Below are 15,850 nucleotides of genomic sequence, written 5' to 3' on the forward strand. Positions count from 1 at the left end.
ATTATTTGATGACAATGATCATTTTCAAAGAATATTAAAAGCCGATGACTACGATTACTTAAATAGAATATGCATGTCATTCGATGACAACGATTATTTCCAAAGAATCTTCGATCACGTCACTATTGTATATCGCTATACTTCTGGGGTTGGGGGGGGTTGTGTATTGTACTACGGCCCTGTAATTAAGCGTTTTAAATGACATCAAAAACGTTAGTAAAACTTAGGATCCTTACATACTACCCGCCAGAGTTAATTAGTTTGAAAGTGAGGTCTAAAAGGACCTTGTTGAAAACTTTTAGCTCTAGAATCTAACGCGAGGCCAATCTTTTACAAACATTTCTCTCTAGAAACTAGATATTAAAAAGTCATTTTTACATTATCATCTCTATGGACAAGTATTTTCATCTGTACTGCATCTATAAACAGGTGTTTCTTAGTTGAAATCTGGTTCCTTATGGAAGGAAAACTAGTTTAATGAAATGTTACACAATCAAATGGCAAGTAACATGAATATTTATATTTCTCCTTTAAAATTCTTATTTCATTCATGACGTTATTTAATTATCTCCCCGTGCTCTCTGACTTGTGTTGTAAAGAAAAACACCAAACACGAGCGCGTCTATGTACAAGTGTTCAACACTACCGCCTGCAATCAAAACACTAACGTGTTAAAATTCAACATAACAAGACCTCAGAACACACCTTATATTCATCTCTAAACCCTGTGGTACTATTCTGAAAAGTGGCTAACTCTGAAGTGTAGCGTCAGAGAGCCTATCTACATTCATTCAACCTTTATCACATATTCACAATAATTTGCTCTTTTTACAGTCACACGAATAAGTTAAAAGTTTTGGCATTACTCTAATATTTTTACTTTTAACATATCACAATATTTCTTAACTTTTAAGATAACAGTTCACATTGTATATAAGGACATATTAACATGCCGTTAATTTTACGCATTTTAAAACATACATTAGTAATACATTGTTAACTTCTATTCTTTTCCAAACAAGTACCAATTCTTCTGCATTGAAATTCTACATTTCAAAAGTCTTTCAGATTAAAACTTCTTTCTTGCCAGAATCTTTTAAATAAAATTTTATACAATAATTTTTACAATTTTCTTAAGGTACCTTTCTTAAAGATTATCAATGCTTTTTCAATATTCAAGTATTTACACATTCCTATTATACATTAATTTTAGTTTTACTCGCGAGTAATTGAAAAACAATACCAAAATAGGTAACAACTCCTTTCTAGCCTTTTTGGCGATAAAGGTAGGCCTCACATGAGGTAAAAATTCTTGAATTCTGCCACTTGCAGTAAGATTGAAAAATTAACTTATGGTTTCAAAGTAACATAATGTTTTACTTATCTTTGTGATATTCAGACATCCTTTTTTCTGTCCAGTCCTGGAAGGTAGCGAAGACTACGGTCTGGTTGATCTTCCTTCTTGTGCGGGTCCGCCCTTCGGTTCCTTCCTCCATGAGCTTTCTTTTTCTTCCAGTTCGGTCACCCTTGAAGACCTTTTTTTTAGCATCTGCCTGTGGTCTCGGCCGTTTGATGGCAGCTGGTCTTGGAGGAACCGGGACAACTGTCTCTCGTTGTTGCCTGGATCTTCCTTCATCAATTCGTCGACATTTGCTGCGTAGACTCCTATCCGATGGGTAGATCTTCTGTTTTGGAGCCGTGTTATAGTTGCTGTCATTTCTCCTGGCTTTCTTTGCATTAGTCGTACTTCTCCCTTCTTCATTCTGGGGGTGGTCGTGCCCTCTCTTTTCTGGTCGGTGGAACGACTTCTTTTTCTTGTTACCTTCAGTTTTCCAACGGGGGAACTTTCTTTTCAATTTCTCCTGTCTACTAATGGCTTGCCCTTGGGATTGTCGTTGTTCCATCTCTGGAGCTTGTGCCTGCTGCCGGATCCTGCAAAAGATCTTGAAATATTGGCATTTTATTACGATTATAAAATGGTTTTATCTGGTCTACGTTTGCGTAGCAGGTTTCACCATTCCTGGCTTTTAACACCACTAAGCCTGAGTTACTTTTTCTATGACATATGGTCCTTCAAATCGTGGATAAAATTTGGCAGTTTTATCTTCTGGTGCTGAAGAAAGTTAATGCTTAATTTTTAACACTTCATCTCCTACTTTATAAGTTACTCCCCTTCGTTTCATATCATAATAAAGCTTCTGTTTTCTCTGTGCTACTTCAGTGTTCTGTTTTGCTTCTTTAATTTATTTTTCTATATTGCCCATTTTAAATTCTGGGGCTCTTTTTTGAACATAAAATAATTTATCTAACGGCGTTATAATCTTTCTGCCTAAAAATAACTCAGCAGGAGTTTTGCCCGTCGTATCATGTTTTGCGGTCCTAAGAGCGAAACCTAATTCATTGACATAGTTAACCCAGCTTTTATGAAAATTTTTAACATAACTACGGACAATTTTCATTATATTTCTATTGACCCGTTCCGCTATATTTGATTGCGGCCGATACGGGACCATTTTTAAATGACGTATGCCCAGTTTTTGGCACATGTCTTCAAATATATTACTTACAAATTGAGGACCATTATCCGATATTACTTTTAGGGGCGACCCGTATTTTAAAATATATTTATTTAAAATAGAATCAGTAACTAATTTCGCGGAGGCTCGTTTTAAGGGAACAATTTCGATCCACATACTAAAATGATGAACCATAACAAGAAGATAGCGACTTTTATTTAACTGACATTTTGGGAAAGGGCCCAATAAATCGGTGCCAATTATTTCATTTGGAAATTCCGATTTAATACTATTTAGAAACCCGGCCGGGCGGAAATTAATATAATTAACTGCTTGACATGTTGGGCAGGACTGGACATACGCCCTTGTTAACTTTTGCAGCTCAGGAAAATAAACTGCTTCGCGAACGCGTTGGATGATTTTTCGAATACCAGCATGAGAAGCTAAAGGGGAGTCGTGTAACTCCTGCAGTATATTTAATCTAAGACTAGCTGGGATAACAGGTCGAAATTCGTTGTTAGAATTCGTAGTTTTTGTATAAAATAATAGACCATCTATTAGTTCGTAATGGGCCGCCCTATTTCTTATTGCTACAATATCTAGGTGTCTAAAATTTTCAGGATCCTTTAAATAATCATAAATATTTTTAAATTCAGGATCCTTACCCAGTTCGGTTATCACAGTTTCTCGGGAATATAACGTACATGCTGTGAGCATTGCCACCTTTACAGTATTACCTTCTTCATCTATTTTTATTCTGGATAGGGCATGTGCTACGATATTTTCCTTTCCGGGGCGTGTGCTTAATTACCAGATTATATTCTTGTAACTTTAGTGCCCATCTTATTAACCTTGGGGATAAGTTTTTCCCTGAGTACAATCTAGTTCCCGCCGCATGATCGGAATTCACTGTTATTGGATCCTTTCCAAAATAGACTCGGAACGTTTGCACTGCTAACAGAACTGCAGGTGCCTCTCTCTCAGTCGCGGAATAATTTCTTTGTGTTTGATTTAAAGTTCTACTAAAAAATGCCACGGGCTGCTGATTTTGCGAAAGTACCGCTCCTAGCGCATAATCCGAAGCATCCACTGAAATTTCTAAATTCTCATTGTTTTCACGAAATTTCAAAACAGGGGCTTGCGTTAATGGTTGCTTTAATTTTTTGAAAGCACTATTGGCTTCGGCCGTCCACGAGAATCTTGCCTTTTTCCTTTTTAATTTTAACAATGGTTCAACATTAGCTGCAAAATCTTTTATAAAACTCTAACTTCAATCTTTGGAAGAGTCAAATTTTTCACAATAACTGTATTTAACTTGAAGAAAGAGGGCTTTTCTTGGCCTTCGGATTTCCGCACCCTCCCGTCAGCAGAAATCCGTTTTAGTTTAAATTTTCTTTCTCACTTTCCATGCCTTCCTTGTTTTCCCGCTGGCCTTCAGACTTTTTTTTCTGGCTTACTATTGAACTGTCGACGTTCGCCGGTTGTTTTTGGATACTCAGGTTTCCTTGCCCTCTGATTCGATTTGCTTCCGTAGCCGTGTTCTTGCCTTTGCTGTGGTCTTGGCGCACCAAATTGGCTTCGTTGCTCATACTGGCGTCTTTATTCGATGTCCGCCGTTCTTCTGCTTTCAGACTGGATTGTTAGCTCAAATAACTTTTCCAGTGTAGTCGGATTCCTTAATTAAATAAAGTCTTGTACTTGGGGAACTAAACTCGGCAAAATCACTTGGATTATCTCAGGATCCGGACGGTTTCCATACAAGAATATCAAGACGTGAATTTTTCTTAAAATAAAGGTGGAAAGATTTTCGATTCGTTGCTGGTATATGCTGAAGAGTTCCGTTTCTAAACTTGCACGATCTCTTACGACAGGGAAGGCTTTTACTAACGCAGTCTTAAAATTTTCGTAAGTATAGGTGGGACTTCCCGCTTGACCCAAGAGGCTTCTGCCTATACATTTGAACCAATTAAGCGCTTGGCCCCTCAAAGCGCTGGTAGCTAAGGTGACTTTATGGAACTCATGGACTGGATACAGCATGAAGTGGTCATCCAATTTTTCCAAAAAACTGGTTACCGGTGAGTTTCCATTAAATGTTGCTTCTGGTTTCATCGATGCGCGCATGGTCTGTACGATGTACACCAATCCTTCCAGGGCGGCAGCTGGCATTTCTGGATTCTGATCCGCTTCTGCAGGCACCACAGGTTCTTCTTGAAACTCGGCCATGGTTATTCTTCTTCGTCGGGCGCCACTATCAGGACTTGTATTCCTCTTTACTTGCTTTGGAAACATGAACTATCCTGACTCGGAACAGGGAGCTTACTCAAGCTATGTTTACTAAATTACGTTATTCAAATCTTATTTATTGCAACAACTTAAACTGTTATGACACTTTCAATTGCACAAGAGGCCCTTGCTTTTACAACTGCATTTATTTGTGGAACACTTCCTTTTGCAATAACAGTGTATACATATACTCCTCTCTTTTCAATCTACACCAGAGCATATCTGTGATTGTCGACATACACCGGTGAGGGTCCGAATGTAGAAGAATGTAATGCAATATTCAATCTTTCACCGACGTATTTGGTGAATGTTAACATTCTCCGGTGAAAGTCGACATTCTTTAATTTCGGTCTTTCAAGGTAACATATTTTTATACGATTATATACATATATATATATATATATATATAAAATATATATAACACTTTCAATTGCGCAAGAGGCCCTTGCATTTACAATTGGATTTATTTGTGGAACACATCCTTTTGCAATAACAGTGTGTACATATACTCTTCTGTTTTCAATCTCCCGAAAGTCGACATTCTCCAATTTCGGTCTTTCACAGTAACATATGTTTATACGATTATATATATATATATATATGTATATAATATATAACACTTTCAATTGCACAAGAGGCCCTTGCTTTTACAACTGCATTTATTTGTGGAACACTTCCTTTTGCAATAACAGTGTGTACATATACTCCGCTCTTTTCAATCTACACCAGAGCATATCTGTGATTATCGACATACACCGGTGAGGGTCCGAATGTTGAAGAATGTAATGCAATATTTGATCTTTCACCGACGTATTTGGTGAATGTTGACATTCTCCGGTGAAAGTCGATATTCTCCAGTTTCGGTCTTTCACGGTAATTTAATTTTTTTTTGTTTATAAGAATTTGTTTATAAGATTATATATATATATATATATATATATATATTGTTTATATATATATATATATATATTGTTTATATATATATATATATATATATATATATTGTTTATATATATATATATATATAATCGTTTATTGCAATGCATTGTCGGAAACGCTTTCCTGGCCCATAGTGACGAGAGACAACACAAGAAAAATAGGGTACGAACATTGTAAAGATATTTGTTTATTTTCCTTAGCGCAGCGGAAACCAAGAAATAAGAACAAAAGCAGGGGTTCGCCATCAAAGAAAGTATTCGAAAGTTCCTCGGAACGTATCCTAAACATGGGTTTGGTAGGGATAGTCCAGTGCATTGTTCAGCAAGATCACGAGACCTAACTTGCATTATCAGATCGTTTCGGGGTACTTCAACACATAAGTGCACGAAACCCCAGTTAGAACTCCAACAGGAACTTGTGGCACATATTGTGGCAGGTGCTGGGAAAGTCCTGGGGATGCATGGTATTTTCCAGAACATCTCATGTTGGATGTGCGAGAGATGGGATACCTGTAACAGGGTGCAGGTCGTAATTTCGAACACCTTTTTTGAGGTCCATAAGTGTCTAATTTTGTTCCTACTTTTTAATTTCTCTTGTGCTAAGCATAACTGGTGTCCGATCTTTCTTGTGTTTTGTGTTGTTTGCACCGGCCAGGGAAGTGTTTTCGGCCATGTTTTGCCATTTAATTTTTCGTCATCGTCGTCTCTCTCATATATGTGTATAATTACTTATGACTCACGTGTTGCTACTATATGATGACTTTTACAAACACGGTGTTTAAAATGCTACATATTCCCATCCGAAAATATCTTTTTCTTTTCCTCTAGCCCTTCAAATAAGATATATGTGTCCTTCATTGCAAAATTTCCTGGAACTTTAATTTTTCTTTTTTCGAGGACAATGAAGAACATATTTCAGTATAGGCAGCTGTCAATATTCAAACATCAAATTGTAAAAGCCATTAAAGTGTGGCCGAAATGATCAGAAGGGCTGAATTCGCATAAGGATTTAGGAAATACATTTTGAAAGATTTTGTAAATTTTCCTTCAATAAATTTAATGGAACAGGCAAAAGAAATTACAGGGAACAATAAATATAGGAGAAAACAGGTATATCATTTCCTAATTTACTTTGATTTGATTGATTTCTTTCTTTCTTCCTGTATAAATAAATAAACTTTAAGAATGCAACTGAAGAATGAGAATAAAAGTTTCAATTGAAAACAAATGGTGGCAAAAATCCTAGTGCGGCTCTTCTGGACGACGAAAAAGACCAGCAATATGATCCGAATTTGGAATAACGAGAGAAAATTTGAAATCTGTGCAGCCAGCGATGCAAAGACTGTCGTTAAAATACAGGTTTTGCTGATTCAGAAAGAACGTTACGTGTATATCTTCTAAAATGCTTTTTCCATCCTTTGTTTGTAGTTGTTTCCCTTTTCATTTCAGTTTCCTTTTTTCCTCCTATTTTGCAATTTTCGTCATTGTTTTCCTCTGTTTTTAAGCCACCTGTTTATTATTTCTGTTATTATTATTGCAACTTATGTAAAAATTAAGTAAGGAAAAGTAAGGCACTGAAACTTTGCAAATTATTACGCTCTACGTGAGATTCATGGAGGCCGCTTATTGCATACAAATAACGCAAAATACTTTAACTTATCTGCTTGGTTTTAGGTCAGAACAACGAAAACAACAAATTCACCCTTTGTAGAAAACAATTCTGCCAGGCAATAATCTACGGGGAGTTTTTTCCCTATGAAACTGAGCCAAAAATGTTATATAGTATCTAAATATGGAAGTGTTGTACATGTTAAACGTGATCGTCATTGCATTACCTTCACTATTTTACTACTGAAATAAAGATATACCGATTTTTTTGTAGATTGGAAAATCCTCGTTGTGATCATGAAAAGGAGCAAAAACTGGAAAACGAGAAAGAACTGGAAAACGAGAAGGAACTGGAAAAGAAACGAGAACCGGAAAAGATGCAAAAACTGGAAAAGAATCAAAAACTGAATAAAAAGGAAGAACAGGAAAAGAAGGAGAAACTGGAAAAGAAGCAAGAACTCAAAAAAAAGAGAAAACTGGAATTGACACAAAAACTAGAAAAGAAGCAAGAACTGAAAAAGAAACAAAAGCTGGAAAAGATACAAAAACTAGAAAAGAAGCAAGAACAGGAAAAGATACAAGAATTAGAACAGAAGCAAGAACTGAAAAAGAAGCAAAAATTGGAAAAGAAGCAAGAACTGAAAATGAAACAAGAGCAGAAAAAGAAGCAAAAACTGGAAAAGAAGGAAGAACTGAAAAACAAACAAAAACTGGAAAAGCAACAGAAACTAGAAAAGAAGAAAGAATTGAAAAAGAAGCAATTACTGGAATGGATTCAAAAACTAGAAAAGAAAGAGGAACTGAAAAAGAAGAAAATACGGGAAGGAATACAAAAACTAGAAAAGAAAGAAGAACTGAAAATGGAGAAACATATTGAAGAGATGCTAAAACAAGCACACAAAAATGAACTGGAAAGGCAAAAGTTGAGGGAAAAATTGGAAAAACTAAAAAAGAGAGACCTGAAAATGAAGAAAGAACTGGAAAAAATGCAAAAACTGGAAAAGAAGCAAGAGCCGGAAAAGATGCCAGAAATGGAAAATATAGAGGAGTCTGAAAAGACGCAATACCTGGAAAAGAAGCAAAAAACGGAAAAGATTCCAAATCTGAAAGACAAGCTGGAACCGGAAAAGAACTGTCAAACCCGAAAAGGAAACCGGTTGAACTGCGAAAAGAGCCAGAACTGGATACCGACTGTAGAACGATTGATTTAATGACCAAACGAAGCAAGACCCGGAAAAGAAAAATAGAACAAATAAATCATATACCTGCTTCATTTTACCAAAATTTATTATCAACAACATTTTTATTATCAAGAACTTTATGGTATTCTTAGTATATGGACGGCATTTGATAATATTTTGCTCGGTAAGTGTAACTACTGATATATTATTAGCTAGTAATTAGTCATGCTAACTTTAAGATACCAGTATTATATTAGCAGCAACTAAGTACACTCTTTCGTAGTTCAGATCTATGTTTTCAGTGCCTTTCATGGCTGCGAGGTCTTCCGGTTTTACCTGGAAAGTCACAGTTTATTGACTTTTTTAACACATAGCTTTACACATGACAATATTTTTCAACAATAAATTTATGTTGTGCTACTGGCTTTAAATTGTGCAAATAAATATTGCACGGCATATCTTTCATAATTGAACTCATGAAATTAATTTATACAAATTTCATATTAAAATTTGTTTGACCCTGAGCTGTCTTATCCAACTGCAGATACTCATAGAACTTTATATCAAGGTTCAAAGAAACGTTCAAAAAGGAATGTTTATCCACTTTTAATTATGTGTTAATCAGCATGATTTGCATTACTAAGTTTGTAATTCTAAACCAATTAAAAGCTATTGTAGTATGTACATTAGCTTTTAATTTGCTTTCACCTTGTTTAAATTCAGTTTGACATACCATAGTTTCCGTCTCTACTCAGGATTTTTTCAGTGTAAAAATTCAAGATTACAAATTGAAATGAGCGAAAGAAATAACTTTTAAAATGTGTGTATATATTACATCAGAATCATAATATAATTAGATAAATAAACTGAATAATATGTTATAAAGCGAATTTATATCAATTTCGATTTCTTTCAAAATAGAGATTCCTTCGCACATCACAAATCTCACAGAAACTCTCGGTTTGTGATTCGTGAGCTTTAGTTTTTTATATTTGGAATTTGGCAGCAATATGATTCACTGTTACGATGCAAATTCTTGCTCACAAATTGATTGTCTAACTAGAAAATGGTATAATTAAAATAAAATGAATATTATTAGATGGAAATGTTGGTTTCCTTTGCGTTTATCTGAATGGTATCGTATATATAAACCTGTTGGAGACGTTTTTTTCCCACACATCGAATAGAGACACATAGTCACATAATACAAATAATATGAATACAAGAATATAGTGTAAGATGAAGCTCTACCACATTTCTCTATTACTTAAGACTGCGAAAGATTTGTTAAAGCATTACAGGATCATACTCTGATGGCTCTCGCCGTTCTGTTTTATTTTCTGCCCTCGAAAACACATTATCTTAGTACAATAGATTACTTTTGAAGGAATGGATTATTTGAAAACATTGTAACTGTAAGAATTATTCTCTGACGTTATTACTGAAAAAGCGGTTGAGAGCATAATCTTTGGCTATGCGCTTTAAGCTGTATTAAAACCATTTTGAAATGTAAGGCCTACAAACTGAAACGTAACTTTATCTTATTTCTGTACTATTCATTAGAGTTATATACATTCCCATCAATAGATACTGAATGGCTAAATATTTGGTTACCCAAATCAGTTATTTTTTTCCTCTCTTCTTTTTCTTAATTTTAATTAGTCCGGAAAGTAAAGCTATAGAGAATTTCACTTCTTCATTAGAAATCTGATTTAGAATTTTGTTTTCTGAGATAAAAGTTTGAATTCTTTATCCCTTTTCTAAACACAAAGATTGAAAAACGTAACATCGAAATTTTGAAAACATTTATACACTAATAGAAGGGAAATAAAACAGAATATAATGCTTCAGCAAGCATGTAAATATCTCTATCACTTAAGTTTCAGCTATGTTTGTTATAGTATATTCAGGCGTATAAGGCGCACTTTTAAAAGAAAATGCAAGATGGAAATTTATGGGTACGCGCTGTACGCCAGCTATAAAAATGTTATGTTTAGAAATATGGAAAAAGTGAGCATACGAAAATTAGATTTCTGCGTGTAATTAAATGCTTTTTATTTAAGAGAAATAACATAGTTTATGTACTTAAAAATTTTCGTTATCGGATTCTGTTTCATTTTCAAATTCACCTCTGATCCATACTTGCATAGACAGATCCAAGTTCCTCATATACGTCTCAAGCTATAACTTCAAGCACATCATCGAATTTTGTTTCAGTTTTGCCGTTACTTTTACTCTGATCCACACATAAATAATCATCTTTCGTTGCATCTAGACCGTCAAATATACCACATAAATTAAACGGGTTTAATTTTATTCTGTGATTTTATTATCTACTGACACACTATTTATGGACTGGCATGACGTATTTGGACTCCACTTGTAATTGTTTTTTTCACCTTCACTTTTGTTCGAGTATTCCACTAACGTTTAAAATATTCTATCGATGATTTATTGACATATATGTCTAATATCTGAACTAATGGCAATAATCCGCCTGGATAAACTGTCATATCTGTATAACACTCTTTCAACAACATATTTGTGTTATCCGTTAGATGGAGGCTGAACATGTCCCAAAGTATTAGACTTTCTTGATTTTCTTGAAGCTTTTGCCAAATATTTCTTATCCACAGTTTCACAACATTTTTCTCCGCCGATCATTTCTCGTGAATACGGATGAAAACACTTTCGGGAAATTGCACTTCAGCAAAGTCTTTCTTTTCAAGATATCGATGAGCTTTTAATTTCGTACGGTCGGCTAAGCAGGAGATCAGTACGGTGAGGTGAGATTTCTCGTTGGCCTATTGATTTTATGTTAACCGTTATTTTTCTTTCATATCATTGTTTCTTTATCTCCTACTATATCAAAACTACAAGAATGACATCCATATTTGCAACACGTAATAGTAAATAAATTTTTACATATTTTTAAAAACTCATCAAAGTTTTATCTCTATATTTTCGAAGCCTTTGAAAAAATTTTATCTCTTTTTCTCGGAGAACTGAATTATTCCGTGAAGTAAATCGAATACACAACCTCAGTTTGCTTTAGAGTTTTCACTTCCATTTGCACTCCTTTTTTCTATTTTTAAGGCAAAGAAACGTACGCTGTTTCTTGTTACAATTAATCCATTCTAGTGATGATGGGGATTTTCTACAATGCAGTTTCCAACACTTTCGCCGACGGTAAGCTATTTTTTTACTTCTTTATGCAATACACATTTATTCTTTGGCGCAATAATCATTGTAAAATTTCATGCCTCTTCCAATCGTGTACGAAGCATTCACGAAAACCAAACTGCATGATTTCCATTTTCTTTCGCAAACTGAATGACTTAACATTTGAAACTTGCATTGTGTTTGTTTCGTTCGGCAAAAGCCATAACTACTGCTGAAGAAAGCACTGGATGAACTACACTTCACTAAAATCAAATGTGATATCGTTAAGTCTTTGATGTTGACATCAGAACCACGGCTTCAAATGACTACAGAAAGAAGAAACATGACTCCTAATTCCGCAAATTCACTTTGGTCGAAAGTGCACTGTTATCCAAATTATGTTCCTTATTTCTCGAAGTCCTAGAATAACATTCTCTTCCACATCCAGAATGAATACAAATCACCTCCTACCTTGCCGAAATATTTTCCCCGATAATCATTTCTCCTGCGCACCACCTTATCGCTTGCCATACTGCAATGTTTCTGCAATTGACATATTTGCTCGTGTTTCCTAAGGTATGAAATAATCAAGAAGAGCTGTTGCGGGATATGATGTTTTTGGTATTGTCAAACCACCATGTGTATTTTATTGCTTTCTTTATTTACTAAAGATCTGATGCATTGTAATTAAGCGATATGAGAACTTGATTTATATGCGATTACGTTTTCTTATACAAAATGTTCCAACAATGTGCTTATGCGTTGTAATTTCATTTATTCAAAACTCAGTCTAGTTATATTTATAAAATTTTCAATAGCAAACGAATGTTTTAAGAAAACAGTTTAAACGTTTTGGGTCAAGATACTTTTCAAAAAAAGTCTAATCCAAGAATTATTTATATGAGAAATTTTATGTAAAACAAATGGCGCACATTTTTACGTTTGAAATTTACTGGCATATTCCATGCCAAATTTAGTAAGAGATTTCAGGTTTTTACCAGCTATAGGAAGTCAAGGATTTCTAGAATAATTTACAAAGTCAAAGACGAGTTCTGTCTATTGTTAATTGGTATTTTAATTTCCAAAATAGAATGTTGAAAATTAAATTTTGAGAGAAGTCTTTTTAATTTTTTTGGCACGCTGCATAATGAGTTTATTTCAAAAAAGCTGAAAATAAAAGTATCAGTTTTCTACATTTTACTAATTATTCTTTCCTCTAATACCTAGACTTCATTTCGGAAGCTTTCCTTTTGGTTATAAGAAATAAATCACAAAACAATTGACTGATGTCAATCGAAATCAGACGGAGATACTTATGTTCAAAATTATTTCATAACGAGTGCAAACTTTTTCCTCGTAAAATTATGAGTGTCGGAGAAACATATGAAGAGCTAGGCTTCGTAATTTTTACAAAACAAATGACTTTAAATTTAAAAGTACCAAAGCGCAAACATTTACGTTTTTCAAAACACATTTGTACTTGCAAGTCAATGCCTACCACTAACGACCAAGATCCGGTCTGAACTTTTGCAGACAGTGCACAGACATGCGTTTCGAGTACCTTTCATTTTGGTTATTTGCGTATGCCATATAACCTTCTCAAATATTCTCATGCTTGTGACTCAGAATTGAATTATCATTTTAACTGATATATTTATGTGATGTGTAACAATAATTTTGTTTATTTTTCAGGATGAAGATTCAGGCCCCCTTTGCGCATACCGACTGTAATTTGAATAGCCAGTTTACAATAACAAGCTTAATAGTAACCGACCGTCATAGGGAGACGCCCGAGGCTTAAGGGAACGCGAATCTCTATCAAAGTTGCAACTTGTGTAAATGCAATTTTGACTTTAAAATTCTTTTTTTTTCCCTTTCTCGTGTCAAAAATGTTTTTCTCTTCAATATTTAGTTTAATAACGTGAAACTTTAATTTTAATTTTTCTTTTCGCTATTTTTACTTTAAAAAGATTTTAAGTACTTTCATTTTACAAAAGTAATACTGACTTTAAAAACTATAAATATTTCCTTTTGGTTTTTTATTTTAAAAAATTGCTTTTAAATTCTCACTTTATTTATTTTACAGAAATATTATATACTCTTATAAGCTAAACATATTTCTTTTTTCTATTTTCATAAATGCCATTTTTTAAAAATATTTTACTCCTTTTTATTAAGGGGTGTTGGAAACCCTATAGCAACAATGTTGAATTGGCCATTTTTGGATTACCTTTTCTGAAAATCTGCTGTTCTTACAGGCTTGAAGGGTTTTACGTAATTAAAGTACATCTATCACCTCGCGCTCTTTCAAGCACGAGGCAGGTTCCTCTATGCACTCGCCATAGTAGGAAAATAATCTCTATCTTTGAAATTTTATCCTCTAATTTATTACACATAACGGTACACAATATACAATAAAACAAATATCACTAGTATAGTATACATTTAATTATATACATAATATAAGGCGTGCAAAACATGTTTTAAGTAATCTCAACTATATACATAATATAAGGCGCGCAAAACATGTTTTAAGTAATCTCTTTCCACACGGCATGGCTGCCGGTCCAATCGCTAAAGTACCAAGTCTCGTATTCACGCCACCAGCCTGCCTCGATCGTTTTTTCCGAGGAATCTCGAATTCTTTTAATACGGTGTCTTTAATCATAATATTGTTATTTCAATCCATTTCATCGAGAGTCGCGATCAATCTTTTAACTTTTGTTTTTAAACTCTGCAAAATAATTTTCCCTTCTTCAGATATTTTATAGAGATTAAGAATCACTTCAGCATGATGTAAAAAGAACAGCCATTTCTCAGCTTTCGATCGTGGGTCAAACATAACTCCTTTCATTATTTTCAAATGTTTCAATAATCGTTTCCCTTGCTCTAAGAATCTCTAAGAATCTCCTATATTTTGATAAAAATAAGAACCTTAATTTCTCATTTCCATATAAAATATACTTTCTCGGTGTCTCCTGGCTTTAACGCCTGATATTCGAATCATGTTATTAACAGACATAAAAACAATTATAATTTTCTAAGTTATTATGCTTAATATATTAATTAAGAAGGACTTACCTTTGATCCCGATAGTGAAAATATCGAACGAAGAGCACAACTTGACGCTGTTAACTTTAATCATGAGCACACTGCAGTGGCACGTAACTTGATATGATTACAACACGGTAATTCACATTACCCCTGATTTAACTTTTCACGATTTCACTAGGATGATGAACACTGATGATCCCATTTTACCACTCACTGGCTGTTAACGTTTTAGCACATCACGCTTTCACAAATCGGATGAATTTATTCGCACACATGGCCTTAAACGCGACATTTTCTTTCGTCATAAAAATCTTCTCTCATCGTAGATCCATTCGTGAACTATCACCGAATTTCATTTTATAACTTTCAGTAACTTTTTACAACCATATTTATTTATTATTTTCACTATTTAGTGATTTCCTTTTTCAGAATCTTATCCTATCGACTGCGCCGATTTGCACCTCGCGCCGTTTCAACTCCGAGGCGGGTTCGGTCATTTCTCATGCACTCGCCATAATAGGAAAATAATCTCCATCAGTTTTAAAATTTTATCCACTAATTTATTAAACAATACACAATAAAACAAATACCACTACTATACATTTAGCTTAAGTTATCTCTTTGCACACGGCATGACTGCCGGTCCAACCGCAAAAGTCACAAGTCTCGTATTCTTCCCACCAGCTTGCCTCCACTCTGTTTTCCGGCGTAACTACGTCCCTTCCTTTAACCGTCTTTCGCCCCTCGCGTGTAAAATGTTCTGGAAACGCCTTTCGCTAAGGGAAGGAACATCACAATACCTAGCTGAATATCCTGAAACGAGCTTTTTTATCATTTAAAATTTAGAGTATTTTACAGTATATTTTGTTACGCATAGTAAAATTTAGCACTGATTATAATCAAAAGCTCATTTCGGCAAATATTTGGAAGCGTAGTAAATAAGGTATAAAAATTTCAGATACCTGTGAGCAGTAGTTCTTGAGAACAGGTACTACATCGAGTATAAAAAATCACGTTCGGGGGAAAAACGCGATTTTATGTAAAAATTCTCAATTATCAAAGTATTCAATGACAAATTAAAGCTAGATTTTGTACAGTCCTAATTTTC

This window comes from Stegodyphus dumicola, chromosome 2, assembly GCF_044657685.1.
Source record: "Stegodyphus dumicola isolate Sdum_Otavi_A_Nest chromosome 2, ASM4465768v1".
NCBI classification, from domain to species: Eukaryota; Metazoa; Arthropoda; class Arachnida; order Araneae; family Eresidae; genus Stegodyphus; species Stegodyphus dumicola.